Source organism: Chiroxiphia lanceolata, chromosome 6 (genome assembly GCF_009829145.1).
Source record: "Chiroxiphia lanceolata isolate bChiLan1 chromosome 6, bChiLan1.pri, whole genome shotgun sequence".
Classification (NCBI taxonomy): Eukaryota; Metazoa; Chordata; class Aves; order Passeriformes; family Pipridae; genus Chiroxiphia; species Chiroxiphia lanceolata.
The window spans coordinates 43,207,027-43,227,163 of record NC_045642.1 but is presented as its reverse complement, the minus strand read 5'-3'; the positions used below and the strand labels follow the sequence as shown (position 1 = coordinate 43,227,163).

Here is a 20,137-nt window from a genome sequence, read left to right as displayed (position 1 = left end):
TCTTTGGAATAATCTCTTGGCACCATTCTGTGTACAGAGAAAAGCACAAGAGATAGAGCACAAGACTAGAGTCAATAAGTAATAGAAATAAGCAATATAAATAAAGCATAAAAACAACAATGAATTTCAGAAATATGGAACCAAATGGTGAGATCCACTTAATTGAGAGGAAAGATGGGGGCGTGGAAAAGTGCAACTGAAAACATATAGTCAAAGTTAACACAGGTAAAATAGAAAACACCTGCGCTCAAGATAATTGTTCTTCATTCTGTGTTCATTTAAAAAAAAAAAAAATCAAGAAACTTCTGAGTGCCTCATTTCACAGTTAGGACTTTGGTTTGCTGAAGTGCACATTGCTTTGCTTTCCAAAGTCTCAGAAGGGCAACAAATGGTCTGTTCTGAAGAAGAGGTGCAACAACTGCACTGCAGGCCGAGTACGGTACCAATAGAGCAAAGAGAACATCTGTTCAGCTGACTGCTTACATGCACAATTGGAAGGATGGTACTGTCTACACTGCCAGCTTGGTCAGCTTTGAAAGTTCTGTCAGACCACAGGTCCATCTACCCTACCGTTCCTGATCCCACAGTGAGCCAGAAATGAATATCCAAGAGTAAGAATAGGGCAAACAAATTTCTATTCTCCCTCTGTTTTCAACTCAGACTTGCTGTGCAGGGTATCATTCCTTTGCACTTTGTGGCACACACTGTATTTCTCTTCCACTGACCCCCTATGCCTGATTTTGTCCATAAAACCCTGTGGATCCCTGAGTAGTGCTTCCAGGTGAAAAACCTGATACACAGCATAACACAGAAAATAAATGCTCAGAAGTCTCATCAACTCTTGTACCACAGCATTTCAAATAAGCATGATAGAAATATTGCTTATATGATAGAAATGTCTCATATGATGCACCCCTGCCTCATAATCAGTAGTCTCCCAAATCAAGGGAGGTTTGTCTTGAGAATACCTTAACTGTACACCAAGAAGACATGCAAGGCAACTACGTGCAGACCAGTCTGCAATGTCAGATATCCAAGGTGTGCAATTCTTTTCACAAAGTGATTACCTGGCCACTTAAGGATTTACAATAACAAACAAGTGCACAACATTTTGTTTTCTTAGACCTCAGTGACATGGGTCACAAGTTTCCATTAGAAGCTGCCATTCAAAGCAGGTGGCCAGCTTACCTGTATGAAGCCCAGCCGTGCCAGAATCCCTGCTCTTCTCCTGCCCTCCTTCATACTACACACTGAAGCATTCCTTGAACAAGAAAACCCAACCAAAATAAAAAAATCAGCTAATCAGTCCATCCTCTACGGTTCACAGACAGCATTTGGATGTGTTGCCAGCACACAGCGGGCTACTTGAAAATCAGGAAAGTAGGCTGACAGCAGGGGTGCTCCACATGTCACAGTATAATATTATGATGTTGGAGATCCCTGCTGGAAGATACTTTGCCAACACTAGCTCTTCTTCAGGACCAGTTTCTGCCACTGTAAACTGGTACCACATGGACCACACTGCAAGACTGGAAAATCTCTTTCCAGAGACATTCAGCTCAAGATTCAAATGCAGAAATTATACTGATTACACAGGAAACCTGACACAGGACAGAAACCACATGAGTGCAGTGACATCAGTCAAGTCAAGAGAGAAAATACTTCTCAAGTCATTTGCCTTGGCTGCCTCACTTACAAGACAAAAGTACTAGGAAGTGTGTTAGAAATCTTTCTCTGCAATCCAAGTGTAGTTGCACAACTGGAAGAGAAGGAAGGGATGAGGCTGGCGTTCAGATACATTAGCAGATTGACAGAATCCTAAACTGACTCCAGAGTAGTCAGCCATCAGGAACAAGGTACAGAATATACCAGGTTATGCAGGAGCCCAGGAAATGGTGAGAGAGATGGTGAAAAGCATATATAAGCTTACATCTGAGCAAGACAGCCTGCCTATGCTTTCCTCCAACTGGACTTAATATTACAAGCTCATCCCTTCTCGGAGTGCTGAATTCATTCCATTTGAATTTGAAAAGCCTCTAGTCCAACAGTGAGATATCACTGAAATTGCTGCTGAAGCTTTACTGAGGCACAAGTTCAGGTCCTCAGCACCCCAGTCCACGCTCCTGGGTATCCTATAAACACAGATTCCAGTAAAATCACACCTTATGCACTTCAGTCTCCTCTATTCATCCCTTTCCTTTTTTTTTCTATTTCAAATGAATAAAAGGGCCCCTTACCACTTCACTAAAATTTCTGTTATTTTAGGAATGGTTTTGAAAGTGTCCACAAGAAGGCCCTTCCACAAAATCATGAAGACAACTGCATGTTTCAGGTACCAATTTGAAGTACAGCTTACTTTCTGCAGCCCCTGCTTGATTCTGCATCTCATAAGATCACTTTGAATTAGAGTGATCTGAGCAGCTGTTACAGGCTCAGACTTCAGTAGGGTTGGGGAGAGAAATACCTCCTAGTTTTAATAACAGAATGGTTTGGGTCAGAAAGGACCTAAAAAATCATCTAGTTCCAGCCCCCTACTGTGGGCAGGAACTTTCCACTAGACCCAGTTGTTCAAAGCCCCATCCAGCCTGGCCTTGAACACTTTCAGCCTCATCAACATCACAGTAAAGAATTTCTTTCTAATACCCAACTTCAACCTACCCTCTTTCAGTTTGAAGCCATTCCCCCTCACCTAATCACTACATGCCCTTGTAAAAATTCCCTTTCTAGAAGGCTTCCTTTAGGTACTTGAAGGCCACAGTTAGGTCTTCCCAGAACCTTCTATTCTTCAGGCTGAACAACCCTAACTCTGTCAGCCTGTCTTCACAGGAGAGGTGCTCCAGCCCTAACTCATCTCTGTGACCCTCCTCCGGACTCACTCCAACAGGTCAATACCCTTCCTGTGCTGGGAACCTCAGAGTTGGAAGCAGTACTCCAGGTGGAGTTTCACCAGAGCAGAGTAGAGGAGCAGAATCACCTCTGCTGACCTGCTGGCCACACTCCTTTTAATGAAGCCCAGGATGTGGCTGGTTTTCTGGGCTGCAAGCACGTGTTGCTGAGTCATTTTGAGATTGTCATCAACCAGTACCACACAGGTTTATTCCTCAGGGTTGCTCTCAATCCACTGTCCACCCAGCCTGTATTTGTTCTTGAACTCCTGACTCATGTGCAGGACATTGCACTTGGTCGTGCTGAACTCCATCTCTCTGCTAATCATCTCAACTTCTAATCTCTCTGCTATTTGTGTAGGGAAATTGGGGAACTGTGTGGGGGCAAACATGCCAACATGCACTGTGCAGTGTAAACTTGTTCATCTTATTTTTCAGTAGCTTCCAGCACTTATTCCCTTTTTTTGGAAGTGCTGATGGATGTTGTCAGGAATGGAAGGCAAAGAGAGGTAAAAAAGAGAGAATCACAGTTATATATATTTCTTTTTTTTTTTAAATCTTACTAACTGAAATCTTCCCTAGTGACTCCATTTTAGACTGGTGCTGCTGCTCTAGAAATAGCCTGGACAATTAAAACGATCTCTCCTGAGTACTTTGAAGAAAGCATCCTTCCTGCAGCTTCTTCTCGCTTCCAGACTTGCACTGCACTGAAGAAGTGACCATCCCTCTATATCAACTGGAGATTAGCTTCCATTACCCATGAATCCTCCCTGTTTCCCACATCTCTTTACTGCCTAATCATTCTTACAAAAATTTCTTTCAGTGTGTTTGACTAATATCAGCCCTTTCTTGCCTTCACTTCATGGGATGTTAGAGATTCTCCGAGCTGTGCAGAGCCATTTTAGGTCTACACAAAGCACACCTGAGCAAATTAACTTTTAGTGTATTTAGTGAATCACTATGGGAGACCACTAATAGAAACAGTACAACAGAGGAATGAGGGAAACTAGGGAATTACCAGGCATGTCACAAGAAGCACAGAAGTCCTGTAATACCAGACAGAAGGGGAAGCCCCAAGGTGACACTAAGAAACAATTGTCAGGGTTGATGAGTTTTTGTTGGGGTTTTTTTATTTGGTTGGTGGGTTTCGTTGCTGTTCATTTTTTTTAAATAATACGGTATGAGAATCAAAGCAAGCACATTTCTGCGTGAACCAGCCTCCCTGCTAAAATGTACAGACTACCTATCTCTCACAGCCAGAAGCTCCAAAGCAACTAGTAAGCAGAGGTTAGCACCACTATGACGTTGAACTGCATTGTTAATTTAGGGACGACGTGGTAGGATTGGTTTTCTAGTCTCTCCTACTGAAAGGCTAAGCATCAAGACAAAATCAACAGATCTGAGATGGACATGGCATTAAGTCTCTTCTGGCACGAGATGACCTTTCAGAAAAACACATTGGAAACGCTGATAGGCACTGAACACAAATGCAATTACATGGTGCTGCCAGTCAGAACAAATACACTGTATTGCAGCCACTGGGGCAGGTGAAACAGAACAGACTCAGCCCAGGATGCCAGGCCTTAACTAGCAGCTTCAGAGTTCCTACTGCTATCCAGGCTTTTCTTCCATTCCAAGTGACTTGGTGCAAGTTTTCTGATATTCTACATTCTTATCCTCACCTTTAAGATGGGCTTTTTTATAATTGGATGTATTTTTTGCCCTGGGTTATGCCTATGAATTTGCTTTTGCATACTGAGCTGTGCCTGTTAGCATGTTATCACACTAAGGTTTGGAATGCCTTAGCTCCCTACTGGGGATGGGGAGGATTTGTTTGAGGACAGAAAGAGTGATGAAACACATGTCCAATTCTTGTTTCTTCTACCCTCTTTAATATATAGCCACCATTTGGGTTTCTGTGACAACCAGTTTGACCTGGGCCTAAATGTAAACCCAGGTACGACCTGCCTTTCACCAGGAGGCAGAGAGCAGCAGCAGGTAAAACAACACGAGGACACCAGCTGCCCAAGGTGCTTTCCTACATCTCCACCCACACGGAGCTGCTAAGTAAACACCAGGTCACACAGTCATGTCTGCCAAACTTATCAGGTTTTTCTTCTTCCTCCCTCAGCAGCCTCCTCCCCAGTATCCTCTTGTCCATAGGAAGAAGATTTGCAAGTGAAGTTTTGGCCATTTATTACGTATCATTCCCCCACACCTCACACTTGTTTGTGAAGTCAGTGGCCAAACAGGGCCCTCTTCCTCCTGCCCTCAGCCTCTCTCCACCTTTCCCACCTCACAATCACCTTTTTCACCTGCATTTTAATCTCAGCAGTGTCTGGCAGTAAGCCAAAGCTCACTGAAGGTAGTGAACAGTTGAGATCAGTTCAAAAATTTCAGATTCTTTAACGGAAGGGTCAAGCAATGTGCTCAGTAGAGCACACCATTGTCCCAAAGGATGTCTGACAAGTAGTTTATACAACCATGGCCTTCCTCTGAAGTCTGGGACTGGGTGCTAGGAAACATGACTTCTATTCCTAGTTTGTCTAAAGACACATATGATGACAGAGAAGCCATTTAATCTCTCCCTGTTTGCCTTGTCTGCCTAAATAATACTGAAAAAATAAAAAAGTGATCAGCTATGACTCTATGACTCGGCTTTACCTAGAGGACAGTTAGAGGTTCACGGGAGCCGTGGGCACAGAAGGCCAGTCCTTGCTCGAGACAATACAGTGATTCATGTATCAGCCAGCTCATCATCACACAGCCACTTCCCGAGCCATCGAAGTCTTTACAGTGCCCCAAAGAGCAGCAGATGGGGGACAAGTAATAACTCTGCTGTGAGCCATTATACGGTTTCCAATTCCATTTCCTGACAATAAATCTTTCTTAGGTCCGTAAGGGTCTAATGAGCACTGTCAAACTGAGCTGTACTAGGTGAGCTACTAGCAGTGTGGCTGGACAAACCGGACCAAACAGCTTCCAGTAATGAGCATCCTGGCCATCAGAGGACAAGGTCTCCACCCAAAGTTAGAAACTTCAGAGAAACACTGAGGTCCAAGCCTTCCCCTGGGTAACATCATCCAACAAGAGCCAGAGCTGCTAAGAAATGACAAGTTTCTTTGGAGCCTCTTCTTTCAAAAAGCTTGTGTAGCACTGTGAACATGCATGTCATCACTTCCCTCTGGGAAGGCGGGGCTGTATTTTGTTGTTTTGTTTCAGGTTTTGCTGACTTCACTGCCTGGAATAATAAACCAGATGGAAGCTCCGATTTTATAGGATGAGAGCAGTATGTGAAAGTTAATAGTGGAGACAAAGCACTGTGGCAGTGAAGGGAGACGATGGGATTAAGTTCAAAGGAGGACTCCAGGCTGAATAGGAGGAAGAGTTGACAGAATCTGTGGTAAAGGAGAATGGGGAGCAGGAAGATATCCGAGCACAACACAAGAAATAGGGCAATAAAATGAAGAAAAATATCTCTCTAAAAGCATAGTGCCTTTCAAACTCAGGCACTTATGGTTTACTTAACAGAAAGAATGATTTCACATCCATTCAAGCAGCTACACTTCTCTCCACGGCTGAGTATAGGTTCACTCATGAGGTAGCTCCAGCTGCATCTGGGTGCCCAGGCCAGCACCCAGGGCAGGCCTCAGCAGCAGGCCTCTTCTCCATAATTAGCATTTAATGATCTTCTTAGCAAGAAGAAAAAAGTAGATGGATCTCTAATACTTTTTCATAACGCATGGAGTACAAGTGGTCACTAAAAGCCCAGCCCTTTCAAACAGCAATATACCCACAAAAATTCTTCACAGTTCTAATCAAGAAGACCAGAGCACCGGCCAGTTAGGTCTATGCAATTTTTGTATTTGCACTTTATATAGAGAGTAACATAGTAACATTACAGAGGAACAGGCATAGTACACGTTTTTTTTAAGACTGAGAGCCAAAACTCACAAATCTAATGATGCCTTAAGCCCCTAATGGTTTTTTATTTTTCTAATACTTGTAAGTTTTATAAGTAGTGGAAGTAGATCCTAAAAGCAGCATCCCTCACTCCCTCCCTTTTCCCTTTCCCTCTAGCAACCTTCTTTACGCATTCCTTAACCCTCTTACCCCATTCTATGCTCCCTATATCAATCCTACTCCTGAAACCAGTAGAAATGTTTAGTCTTTTGGCAAGGCAAGGCCTAGATTGTTGGCAGAACAGCATATCAGGGCCTAAACCACAGAACACAGTCAAAAACTGGGTAACTATGTACCCTTTGTGCTCTGAGGGAGATGAAGGTGGGATGAATAGGGGGTCCCGAAATGCACCCCAGACCCATTTTCAGGGGGTGGACCAGAGTAAAGGCCATAGGGTGGACACATCTGGGATTGGATGGATGGTATTATAAAATGTAACATCTCAGGCACGGCCTGCACGCGTCTTGTAACATCTGCCTTGGCAAAATAAACCCTTTCTTATCTCACCACTTATTAACTGCTCTGGAGATTTTTTCAGCACCTAAATCATACGGTAACACTAAACAATTTTCAAAGGTCATCAATAAGCAAAGCTCCACATGCTCCTACGCTCAGAAAATGCAAGTATCATCATGACTGCCTACTTAGAAAATAGCAACTCCTGCTAACCTCATCTAACTTGCTCCCACTTCCCTGTAAAACATTAACAACTGGAGTGTCTGCAGGACACTTAACTTCAAAGAGGCTGAGATAGGACATAGGGCTCATTTAGTCTATGTAAGAGGGAGGAAAGAAGTTACTTTTCAATTAAATGATAAGACAAACATTGCAAGGAATCGAGTCTTTTCCTTAAATTATAGTCCTAATTCAGTCATTACACATAATTATTAAATTTGCACAAAATGATTAGATAAGCTTTACTTACAAAAGAGAAATAAATGAAACTGCCAATGTTTGCATATTTATTTAAAATAAAGACGAAAAATGTCCTCCTTGGTGTGCAAGTGTGTTTGTGAGTTCTTGTGTACAAATACCCATTGCAGATGGTTACATTTTTCAATACACTGAATAGCTAATGGAAGGTGCCATCAATATTTATCTAAGAGTTTTGATGCTTGCTATTCACAAGGACCATCTTGGGTGATGTAGTATATATAATTGTGTATAATTTAAAAAAAAAAAAAAACCAAAACACAACAAACAAGCAGAATTTGGAGCAATAATTGAGTTATTTTCAATAGGGAAGATCAGATGCTGCAAAAAATGTAACATTGCAACATCACAACAAAATGCTCTGGATAGAACAGACTACAGGGAAATTTTCAGAACTGATCAAAGCTCTTACCTATCAACAAAAATATGCAGTAAAAACAACTCTCATTGTGAACTCTGTCAGTAGGTCATATGCAGTAACATATATATTCCCCTTACTGGAAACTATTTGCTTCACTAGTGGTAACAACTGTCACATTTGAAAGGTGTAATCCCTAAGCATGTTGGAAATTTTATTTCTCAATTATCAAGAAAAGTAAATCTACTTCAAAATTCAGTTTTTCCTCCTCTACCTCTACTCCATTTAGTATTATGTGCTTATATGTGAAATATGATGTACTTCAACAAGATTTTATACAAGAAATAAAACGAACAGCTGAAGAAGGATGCTTGCTGTGCACAACAGTAAGCTTTCTAGGTCTTACAAAACCAGACTCTTACATATTCACTAGTATACTTATTGTAAGCATTTATGACTAGATAGAGAGGGGTTCCTAGGTACTGTTACGGATCTCAAAACAAACATTAAATGCTGCATAGCCCTCCTGTAAAGGAATGATTATTCCTGTTTTCAGAGAAGGAAAGCAAGCTGAAGCGACAGAATCTGTAAATGGGCTGGCAGCTGTGCTGAGAACAGACAGCGCAGGAAGACTGACAGCCACTGCAGCTGGAAGCAGGGCTGTCCAGCTATCACAAGAGCTGACCAGCCTGGCATTTTGAATCCCCAACACCAACGTGCACCAAATTAAGCAAGCTATTCACCAGCTGCAAAACTGCAGACGTTGCTGAAAACTCAGAGTGATAATCCTTGTTTATTCAGCAAGGCCACTTAACTGGAATGGGTAACACACCAAGGGCTCACCGTAATTAATTGACACATTAATTGACAAACCATTAACCTCTGGCTTGCTTGATACCAGATGCTGATGGTCCTTGTGGACTCCTTGGTTGCCCACTAGCCATTGACACATCCCGCTGCAGCTCACAAGCTGTCCTGGGGACACAAGGACTTTGCAGGAGGATTCACCAGACAATCTGCTTGTGAAACTTAACTGTTTCAGCCTGTCTGTCACCAAATATCACCTTTAGCCCGGGACTTCAGCAGAGGAAGCAAGCAGGTTCCATTTGGAGCTCTGGGAAGGCAAAATGGAGGGTTCTACGGAAGCTAGGGACCAAGGGAGAATATTAAACATTCCATGCCTAATCGAGCATCTTTTCAAATTAGCCTGACTGCCTTATTTGCTCTATTCAGGCAGAACAAAGAGCTGAAATGTTACAAAGCATCTGCAGCACTCAAGCCCAACAGGCACCCTCCCCCTCCCTGGGCAATCGCTCTAATACTCATGCAGAAAGTAAACACAGGCAGAATGGGGTAGGAGCACCTCTCTGTTCATCTTCCACCACATGGTGCTGGCAACATGCCTTGCCACGTGTCAGCTTCCAGTAGAACCAAGCCCACTGAAACACTTTTTGGTGGCTGTGATTCCTTACATAGAAGACTTTCAATCCAAAAAATAAGGCTTCACTTTTTAAATCAAGAGTAAAGAGTATCTCACCAGGTAAACCATCTCTAATTATTGTAAGACAAACAAGCCTTATTTTCAAATCAAAATGGGAACAAATGTGTTAAATCACTGTGGTGGTTTGACTCAAGACAAAGCTGTAAAAATCTACAGCTTATGATACATAGAGAGGGTCAGAGGCTGGAATGATCTCATAGGCCTTTGCAGTTCTAAATTAATAATTTTATGAAACTTCTTTTCTCTGACACTTCACCTCTCCAACCTATATCCAATACTCCTCACCCCACCCAGGCAATATATGCCTGTGCCCAAACCAAACCATGGAAACTAGTGATTGAAAAGAATGCATGAACAGCACTCCCTGCTCTGTCCACCACTGTGCCTGTTCCTCCCAAGCCCCAGGTGGGTCACCAGAACATAAGCACTGCCCCTTATGGCTATCCAGTATAAACTGCAGCTAGAGTTTTCCACGTAGCAGCCATAAGAACCTTCTTTGCAAACAGGGCAAGAAAGTGTAATGAGTTCAGAGCAAGTACTGTTTAATTAGGGCAGTATGAGCCATTGTAGCTTCTTCAACATTCTGATCATTCCAGAAGTCCCCTGCAAAGCAGCCAGGCTTGCAGCAAACATCCTCTCACCTATGGAATGTTTTGCAATAAGAAAGGAGAAACTCTTCTGTTTCTCTTTGTGCATGTTTCTACCAAGTGCATATGGTAGAAAGGCCCAAGGTGAAAGACAGACCCCTTTGTAATAGCAGAGCAAATCTGGGAAGGTAATGGTAATTTTAAAATCAGAGCAGCCTTTCCCCCACCTAAATACAACCTACAAAGCAGATCATTAGCCTCTGCTATCCATTTGATACCAAAAGGCATGAACTTCAGCAGCAACATGAAAATAGCACCTGGCATCAGTGATCAATTCATCAAAGGATGTATCCCCAATTTTTGGTTCACCAAAGAGATCTAAAGAAACCCATTTAAGAAATGCCTGCTGATAAGCTCACAGAGACTCACAGAGGGTAGGCCAAGGTGTGACTCTGGTGTGCTTCTCCATTACCTGTGCCACTGTTCCCTCACCACATCAACATGCTCCAAACTTCTCTTTCCTTCCAGCCCACCACATTCCCTGTACTTCTTTGGAAACCCTTTTGCTTTAACTTCTCTGAATTAAATAATCCCTACTCCTGCTGTAAACAGAAAAGCAGGACTATGAATGCCTGACTAGTTTAGAAAAGCCAAGGTTGATTTAGACATGAGGTGCATAAGGCAGATCAGTTTGTTTACATCCTGCACATTGCTTGCTAGCCATCTTAACAGCATCCCACATTACTGCCTGCACTGGAACAGTCTCAAAATCTCTACAGTGTATCAGCCCCTTGTCTTGAGAGTTGCCATATGCTTTCTCTAACTGTGTTAGATTACAAATTTAAGATCTGATGCCAGAGGCTTTTAGAAGAGCAAGCAGAAAAGAGGTTCTCTTGATATCATATCCCCCAGACCCTACTATACTGAAGAAAGAGTATAGTACATGATCCCCTCGCTCCAACACTTGTCTGGAGACTAGGAGGGTGTTGGATAGACATTCTCCCACAGACATACACTTTTGGAGGCTGTTGGAGAATGGATACTTGCTCTGAGCCATTATGGCCACTCATGTTCATCTCATGATTGGCAGCTGCCATCAACTTCTCTTCTCTTTGAGGAAAGCCTGATGCAATTCCTCAGCTAACACAGCAAGCACGAACGGGAGCAATGCAACTCTCCTTGTCCTGAGCTGGGCCAGTGAAATGACTGAAACAATGATCCTGACTTTGACAGTAAACTGTGACAGAAACACCACACCACCAGGTCTGTAAGAGCCTGAGGCTGAAAACAGACAAGGACCACAGTATTGCAGGGAAATCCAGCAAACAATTGGGAACTCTATGAGCATCTTCAGTTCCAATCAGCTCAGTGTGAGGCACTGTACCATTTGTCATGCTGAAGGAAACACAATGCTCCTGAAAGTGGGCAGGCAATGCTCCCTCATTCCCTTAGCCTCAAGGCAACAGAGATCTTTGCTATTTAATGGAGGTAGGAAGCAGAGAGCTGGAGAGCATTTTAAGATGGGTGGTCTTGTTTGAGCAATTCTCATTAAGCTATACAAATATTCAGTCTGGTCAACCACTGCTTTCATGGCTGTACCAGCCGGTCACAAAAACTGACATACAAAAGCAAACCAAAAGAAGTACTTTCCTGTCTGTGCAGGAATGTAAACTTATGGATAACCCACAAATGCATGAAATAACATCCTTCTAAGCCTCCTATCATAAGCATATGTATCTACATGTGCTGACAAATACATTCTTCCACAAACAGCTGCAAATTCACATGAACTCATCATAAAATCACCAATCCACGTATTGACAGGTTTACTGTCACATTTGCACATAACTTCACTTGCACATAGTATCACAAGCTCCAACTCACCAATTTACACAAGCAGTGATGTAGATGTGCCCTCAAACACTAATTCTGTCACTTCCCTTCTCTTTTTTCCTCAATCAAACAGGCAGAGGCACAGTTACAGGCATATACAATGCCCATATGTATCCCTGAAGAGCCTTCTGAGTATAGCCACTTTGCAAATTTCAGCCACTCTGTATATGTCCTGAAATGAACTAAAAGGCAATGCCAAAGCCTAAGAAAGCAATGAGCATAGCTGTTAAAAAGATATTCAAATATATGTATTCTCTTATAATCACAGTCATTCCTAGTTAAATCAGAAAAGACAGAAATTTGCAGAAAAACCAATGCTAAAAAGGAACCTTGTTAAAACAGTGATGACAACAGACTGGCTTGCAGGAGAGCTCTTGGGTTGGAAGGAATCTGTAAGAACATTGCTCAGGAATCAGCTTTAGACCACATCTCACTTAATACTCACATTAATCTGACTAGGCACAGGACAGGAATATGCTAAACAAATTTAGCGATTTTCAGGTAGTAGGTTCTGTTAATACAAGGGAGGACAAGAATATCACAAGGATGGGCTGGATCATCTTCAGGACTGGAAAAACAGAAATGGTATGCTTGTTTTTGACAATGAAATGCCTTAGCCACATCCCTCGTGCATATCCTATCAGCAGCAACAAGAGCTCTCTCAGACAAGCCTTGCAGGCCAAATCCCCTCCGCAGTCACTGTCCTCTAGCAACTAAAGTGCTCCCTGGTCATCAGTAAGGATGCCTGCCACCAGAGTATCTCCTGGCTTTCCAAAATGCTAAAATTGGCAGTTTCTGTGGCAACTTCACCCCAAAACCTCTAGCTTTGTCTTGCCTTCATAGCTGAAAACATAACTATGCTGAAGAAGAAATAAAAGCCAAGCAAGTTTCCCTTTACACAAAAATCACGTCAATGTACTACAGTGAAGCTGCATACATTAAGAATGGAGAAGCCTCTGATAGTCCCCAGTTACACTGGATGGTCCCCAAATCCTGACAGCTCCCAGTCCATCACCATGTTCCATGCTGTCCCTGCAGATCAGGATGCTGGAGTCCATGTTCTTGACCAGGTGACAAGGTGTCAACTACAGAGCAGGAAAAGTAACAGGGGCCTAATGAGCGAACTAGAGAGCCTGGTAACATACAGGGACAGAAGGACCATGGGAGAACTAGAGAGTCTGGTAACATACAGGGACAGAAGGACCATGGGAGCTCAACGCTGTTTGGCAGGTCTTGGGTTGGGGAACCCATGGAGATCCACAGCAACAGTCCTGCAGGAACCACCCAGACCAACCAGGTATGTCATAGCATTGAGGAGACAATCCAGCATCAAGGAGACAACCCAGCATCAAAAGCACTGTGCAAGAAATAGTTGTCTTCTTTGTCTACACACCACTGAATTCAAACCCGCCAGGCCCCAGAGTACACACCATGAGCTACTGTCACCATGTTATACCGGGGGAAACTGAGGCAGTGGTTCAATAAGTGATCAGCAAGAAAAAAAAGGCATCAGGACAGAAACAGAACCTTCTCTTGCTCTGACCACCCACAGTGGTGCTTTAGTCAGAAATCTCTCTTCAACAGATGATTTGTCAAACAGCAACTCCCAATAATTTCTCTGGTATCTGGCCTGTATTTATTTTTGCCCACACTGGACCTCCTCATTGGCATGTCCTTCATCGTTCCTGTGCCTCATTCCTCTGGCCTGTGTCTGAAGACCTTCCTATTGTACTTCTGTGTGCCATCTGCAGGCAAAGGTACTCCTCCTGCTTCTCTAAGCAGTGCCAAGCTCATCTTCCATGCAGTCCTACACCAAGCTGGTTCTTACCAGCATCAGGATTCAAAAATAGCAGAATGAGGAGAGGTATCCCTACAACCAAAGAGACAGTCCTCATTTCATATTACAACAGAGGGCCTAAGAGAAACTAATTTGAAGAAAAGGGTAGGCAAAAGACAAGAATCCATGGATCTTCCATTTGATTACATTTCAGAGACAAGGATTTTTTTTTTAATTAATTTTTTTTACTTCTCCTCTTTCTCAAATACATAGAAAAGCAAAAAGGATAATCTGGAGCTGGGAGCTCTTTGAAAACCAAAGGAACTGTAAAAGAAATTAGAATGAGTTAAATATTTATACAGTGCAGCTCTAATTAAATTAATAGGCCTGCAAATGTGATGGGGAGATCAGCAACCTACCCCCTTCCCCTTAACCCTCTTATTCTATTATTACTGCAAAATTTTTAGCTAATTACCAACACAACCAAAGTTTCATTTAAAAAGAAAAAGGACAATCAGGGAAAAAAATCAAAATAAATGGAAATAGTAATATCTTGCAAGGAAAAAAAAAGAAGAGTTGAACCATCTTTCCCAGCATGGGTGTCATGAGATAAATATTTGAGAATAGCATCCATCTTTCCAAGGGATCCAAGAGAAAATTAAATGCAGAAAACACCTCAAGCATAATTTGAAGAAAGTAGAGGCCAAAGGTAGAAAGAGAAAAACTGAAACATCTGGAAATGGGGTGAATTCTTGTATCTCACACCCTTTACAACAGGACAGCTGGGGGAGATTGCTTTCTCCCTTGCTCATAAAGGCTCCTAGTCCATCTCTTTGTTGATCTCTCCCCTTTTTGCTTTGACTGCTTCTTTTCACCAAAGATCTTGTTTTCTTCTTGTCATCGTGGGCTTTTTTCCCCTTTCTCCCTCAGAGCAGCTGTCACATTTACTAAGGTCTCATGAACCGCTGTGCTGGGGGTGCGTGTGATTAATTATACTGTTAGCCTTCATTAAGTCAGGGGATTGTCATTCCGGCAGAGAGGTAGCAGGACCAGAAGGAGAAGCTATTGAGAGCCAGCAGGATCTGCGTCCCGCGGTTTGTGTGTATGTTGGGCAAGTGAGGCTTTTGTCCTCAAAAATAGCAATATTTGAGTGGGTTTTGTATTCTTTGACAAACCGCAGAGCTCCAGCCTCACTACATGCAAGGCTCAGTTAAAAAAAAAAAAAAAAAAAAAAACACCAACACACAAACACAAGGTCCTGGAACATTTTACCACCACAAACAGCTTTCTGCTCTAAGCCTGCTTGGTTTTGTGCAGCAGAGACTTGAATAAGATCTGTGTACTGACTATGGCCTTGGTCCTCATGCTGCTTTAGAATGTTAAACTATTCCCAGAAGGTGCAGACTGCTTTCCTTCAGGATCACCAAATACAGTTAAAATGCTTCTGTTCCTTGCTTCCCAGAAATAATGCCTGGTCATTCAACAGCCTGGGGAAGGGGGCATTATGGGAGGCATAAGAGACTGTTTTGTTTATTGCATGGAATTAGCCTCTCCCACAAAAGGGTATGGGACATGTTCTCTGACACTCAAAGATCAAAGAGAAAACTCCATTTCTATTCAAATTTCTGTTTCTACCCGGTTTGATCTTAACCCATAACTGAGACCCAGTTTTAAACACTTTATAGGATATGATAATTGCAGACTAAAATCTCCAGAATTCTGCTAGTAACTCTTTACCCTGCACAACTGAAAAGCATAGTTCTTAGAAGTTATGACATGTTCCCCGTTTTCTTTGGAAGGGTTCACTACAGATGTTGTTGGAATTTCTCCTCAAAAGCTCTCCAGCTCAAAACACAGAAATTCAGTTTTTGACATGATGATATTGTGTTTTACTAGTCATTGATGACACTCTCTGCAAGAGATTTTGAATTTGGGAAATAGGGTAGTTTGGTAGTTATATCATGTGGTTTAATAAACAGAAAAGCGTAAAACAAACCAATTTTCTCCAAATCTGTTATTCTTGTTTTAGTCACCACTGAAAAAAATCAAATCCCAAATGATCCATCACACTTACAGCTCATTCTTTGCAATTTCAAATCTCCAAAATTTGGTTTACTGCAAATGTAAATTTTGTTATATTCCAGAAACAACCAAGAGTGCCACAGTTCCCATTGCCAGTGCTGTACCATCCAGGTGACTAAAGGTAATACCCAAATCGTATTTTATTTAATGTAATTTGATGTAAATTAATTTACATCAGACTAGCCTAAAGGACCCCAGAATAAGCAGAATCCATTGACCCCATTTGGGCAAGAGGATACCACATAGCTCTCTGGGGAAGGGACAAAAGTGACTCCACATGGGGAGCTTCGACAGATTGTTTGAGAGACAGAGAGATCAGATAAAAGTCCAATAGAGCAGATGCTGTAAGAGGATTAGAGCAAGCGGATTGGAAGCCTTGAGAATACAAAGATCATCAGATTCACAATTCCTGCTTAAACATAATCAGAAACAAGTATCCCAACTTCCCCTCGCGGCAAACAATACTCCATGTCCTTATTTGCTCTCTCCTTCCTCTTCTCTTTCTCAATATCTCTCAGAATCATTTATGTTCCCAAGAGGTGTTTAATGTCACATGATGGACCAGCATGAAGTCAAGGAGAAGAAGTTTGTATAAACGTGGCAGGATCCTTTTAGGCTAGAAGCAGCAGGACTATGGAACTGGCCAAGGACATACCAAAAACCTCAGGTCCTGATAAAAGTTGATCAGGTAGGTGGCAAGAAGAAGTGCCAGGGAGAATGCAGGTCCCAAAGGGCTGAGGCTAAGAACATAAATGGTTTTCCAAACATACTACTGTTCAAAAACCTGCTGTTCACATGACAGCTTCACCTGTTTGTTATGCTACTTTCACCTCTCTTTTAAGTAATTTAGAGATGGCTGAAGAGCCCTCCAGCACCTACTGAAGAACCTGCAAGTTACACAATACTGGTTTTTATTCCCCTACCTCAAATCTGTCCAGTCTGGGCTGTACTGAAAGCATTTAGCCACAGGATTTTTCCAATCATCTTCTAAATGGGTTACAGCTATAAGTGTTGGAAAAAGATTACTACGCACTGAGCACCAGCACTAGGAAGCTATGAAATGTATCCACAAAGTATGCATATTTGACATTTGCTTAACTTGTCAATATAAGCCCACAGGCAGCCAAAATCACAGCAAGAAATACCATGCTATTCATAGGACCAGCCACCTTATGGAAAGCACAGAGTTTAAGTGAACAACTGTGTATATGCTATAGGCTGAAATAAACAATCTTTTCCAAACAATTATGAATCAACTCATAACAAAGTTTGTATGTAATTCATGTCCTGTAAAAACATCTGAATTAATCAAATAATTTGAAGCTCTATATAAATCCACCCAATAGAGTAAATCATGTCAGCACCAGTTTTATGGGGCCTACAAAAAAAAAAAAAAAAAAAAAAAAAAAAAAAAAAAAAACCACAACAGAAGTGCTGGTTGTTGAAATGAATCATGAAGTCAACCTACACTGGCTCCATGAACATAAATATATGAATGCACATGGATGGCAAATCACCTCTAGCTAATGTCACAGGTAGAAAACCTCCTACATAGTAAGCCATAGGCTCTGGAATGGAAAATTTCCATCTTCACTTGCATTTTGACACACCATACTTAGCTCTGCATATTGCCTCTGAACTTCTTATGACTTCTCCTTATGCTTTCCAAACTGATCTGCAGTTCAGGTCACATATGGTCCTCCTCATGGCATATCCCCCAGGCCATTGTCTATCCACCTTCTCTCGTAAAGTCTGTTTCTTTTGTGCTTTTTGAGTGTAAGCAAATACAAGTGGATAATTGTTTCCATGTTCAGAAGTCATAAATCACCACGAACCCTTTCTTGTGGATGGTGAACTTCGGTGCCAAATGCAAAAAGTGGCTTTGCCCAGAATCAGCAGGAACAGCCACCTAATCCCTGGACTTCCTGTAGAATGCATCCCCAGATTTAGTCTCCCCAAATTGACTCTGAGAACATAATTATTACTCCCAGTAAATGAAATCCAAGTACTGGGCTGTGAGAAGGAGAAGGAAAGAAAGGAAAGGGAAACTCTGCCTGACATAAATGATTCTATCCAGAACTTCAATTATCTTGATTGATATAAATTTTCCAGCAATGAGGAAAAGTGTCATGTACCTTCCCCAGCCTTGTTTAGACTCGAAATAGCAAAGTAAACCAGTAATACAAGGGAAGTAGTAAATCTCAGTTTCGACTGTACAGAGATATTAGAAAGGAAGGATTCAATCCCTTAGCTTCACAGTTCATTCTCCTCTTCTGTTCCTGCTCCAAGGTCAGAACCTCAGTTATTTCACCACATACACATATACTCTTTTCACCCTTACTTTGTAAGAGCAATGCTTGTGGTATGAAGTGACAGGCTGCAACATCCAAGGACTCTAAACAAGTGGCATAAGGCAAAGCACAGGACAGCCAGCATTGCTCCAAGAGAAGCCTCTGCCCTAAGGAGACAAACTGCTTAGGGACTTTCCCATCTGTCCATTTCCAGATTTCTCCAGGACTGCATCTAGACAGGCCAGAGGATCTATGGCTGATATTAGAGAAATGAGTGATTATATACTAGCATGACTCTGAAGGCAAAACACACATCAGGTGGTCTCTGCAATCAGCAGGTTTGGCCCAGGCCAATACCTTATAGGAAGGAATTCAACTGTGTACCATATGTCACCTCAGCTCTGCACATCACTTCTGCTTCCTCACCTCTTCACTAGATCTGCTGCTGTTTGGCCTTTGCCCATAGAATAAAGAATAACCAGGTGCCATGGTTTTCCTCAATCAGCCCCAGTGGCCTGTTAGGTTCTCTTTTCAATCCCAGCAGCAGGGTTGTATGGCTGCATGCCTGCAAATCCTGGCTAGCTTCCCCCTCCAATCCCTCATGCCAGCCCACAGTGAATTTGCCATGACAGACTTGACACCTGGCTGGAGGCAGGAGAAATCCTGTCCATTACAAATAAGCCCTCAGCCAGAAACACACTTCTCTTCCAACACACTGAGGAAGGAGGAGAGAAGACTCAATCCCTGCTACTGGTGTACATGTGCCCCCTCCCTAAGATGACCCAATTTTCCTTGCTAACCATGACACTGCCAGCACAGCAGAAACACCCATACAGCACTCTAAGGGCTGGCCAAAACAGTGGTGTTACTGTCACAAATTGGAGACTGACAACAGGGAAGATTCCACTGCTCTAACTCTTACAGCAACTGAATGGAGAGGATTTAAGCAGCCACTGCAGCCTTGTCCCAGTCTCTCATTCTGATGGAAAAAGTACAGAACAGGGAAATAAAGGGAAAGAAAAAGAAGAACATCGACTAGATAGAGCAGCAAAAACTGGATGCAGTGGAAGTAAATTCAGCTCTCTTGTTGGGATATAAAATAGTTACCCCTAACTACTGAAGAAGTTATTCTTTCCAATGCAAAAATATAAATTTAAGGCATCTTTCCTTTAAGAATGAAAACTGTGTTAAAAGCAGAGGCAAGCAGCAGCATTTTACAAGGCAGGTGTGCCACAATGCTCTCAACATAAAACTACAATAGTCAATGTAAGCAGAATTTCTGAAGATATGTCTTGGTAGGGCAGTTGATGAGGGACCAATTAGAGGAAAGTAACTGAGATCAGCACAGCAAAAGGCCATTTTGTTTTGAACTTAGAACTCTGCAAACTGCTTTGCCAGTGTACCCAAACCTGACCAATCTTTGAGCCTTGATAATTAAGCTCTCTCCTACATCACTCAATCTTGAACTTAACCATCCCTGCTATTAATGTAGTTCAGACACCTGAAACATCTGCCAACTGCTCGACAACACAGCAATGTGTAAAACATCACAAGTGCAAGCTTGCATTTAATGAACTAATATTTGGCCTATGAAGCCCAGCATCTCAGAAATTAAGTAGTGCATCAGCTTATCTACATCTCTGCTGATAATCTGCTTTATGTTCTCCAGGAAGCCTTTCTTTTTTTGGATGGAAAGTAAAAGAAAAAAAATATTTTTTTTAATTTAAAAAAAAAGAAAAAGGAGTAAAAAGAAAATAGAGAAAAAAAAAGAAAATAAAAGGGAAAAATAAAATAAAAAAGAACAATGCATTTGACAGGGGGATATCATTCCTGAACTTCACTATCTTAGAAGAGAGAATGAGACAGC

At 42.1% G+C, this 20,137-nt stretch overlaps 1 protein-coding gene across 24 annotated transcripts in view; it reads right to left on the bottom strand.

The window, feature by feature from the left end:
- The window catches only part of NRXN3 (neurexin 3), a 1,006,081-nt gene that overhangs the window by 776,065 nt on the left and 209,879 nt on the right, over window positions 1-20,137 (bottom strand). The window lies entirely within an intron of this gene.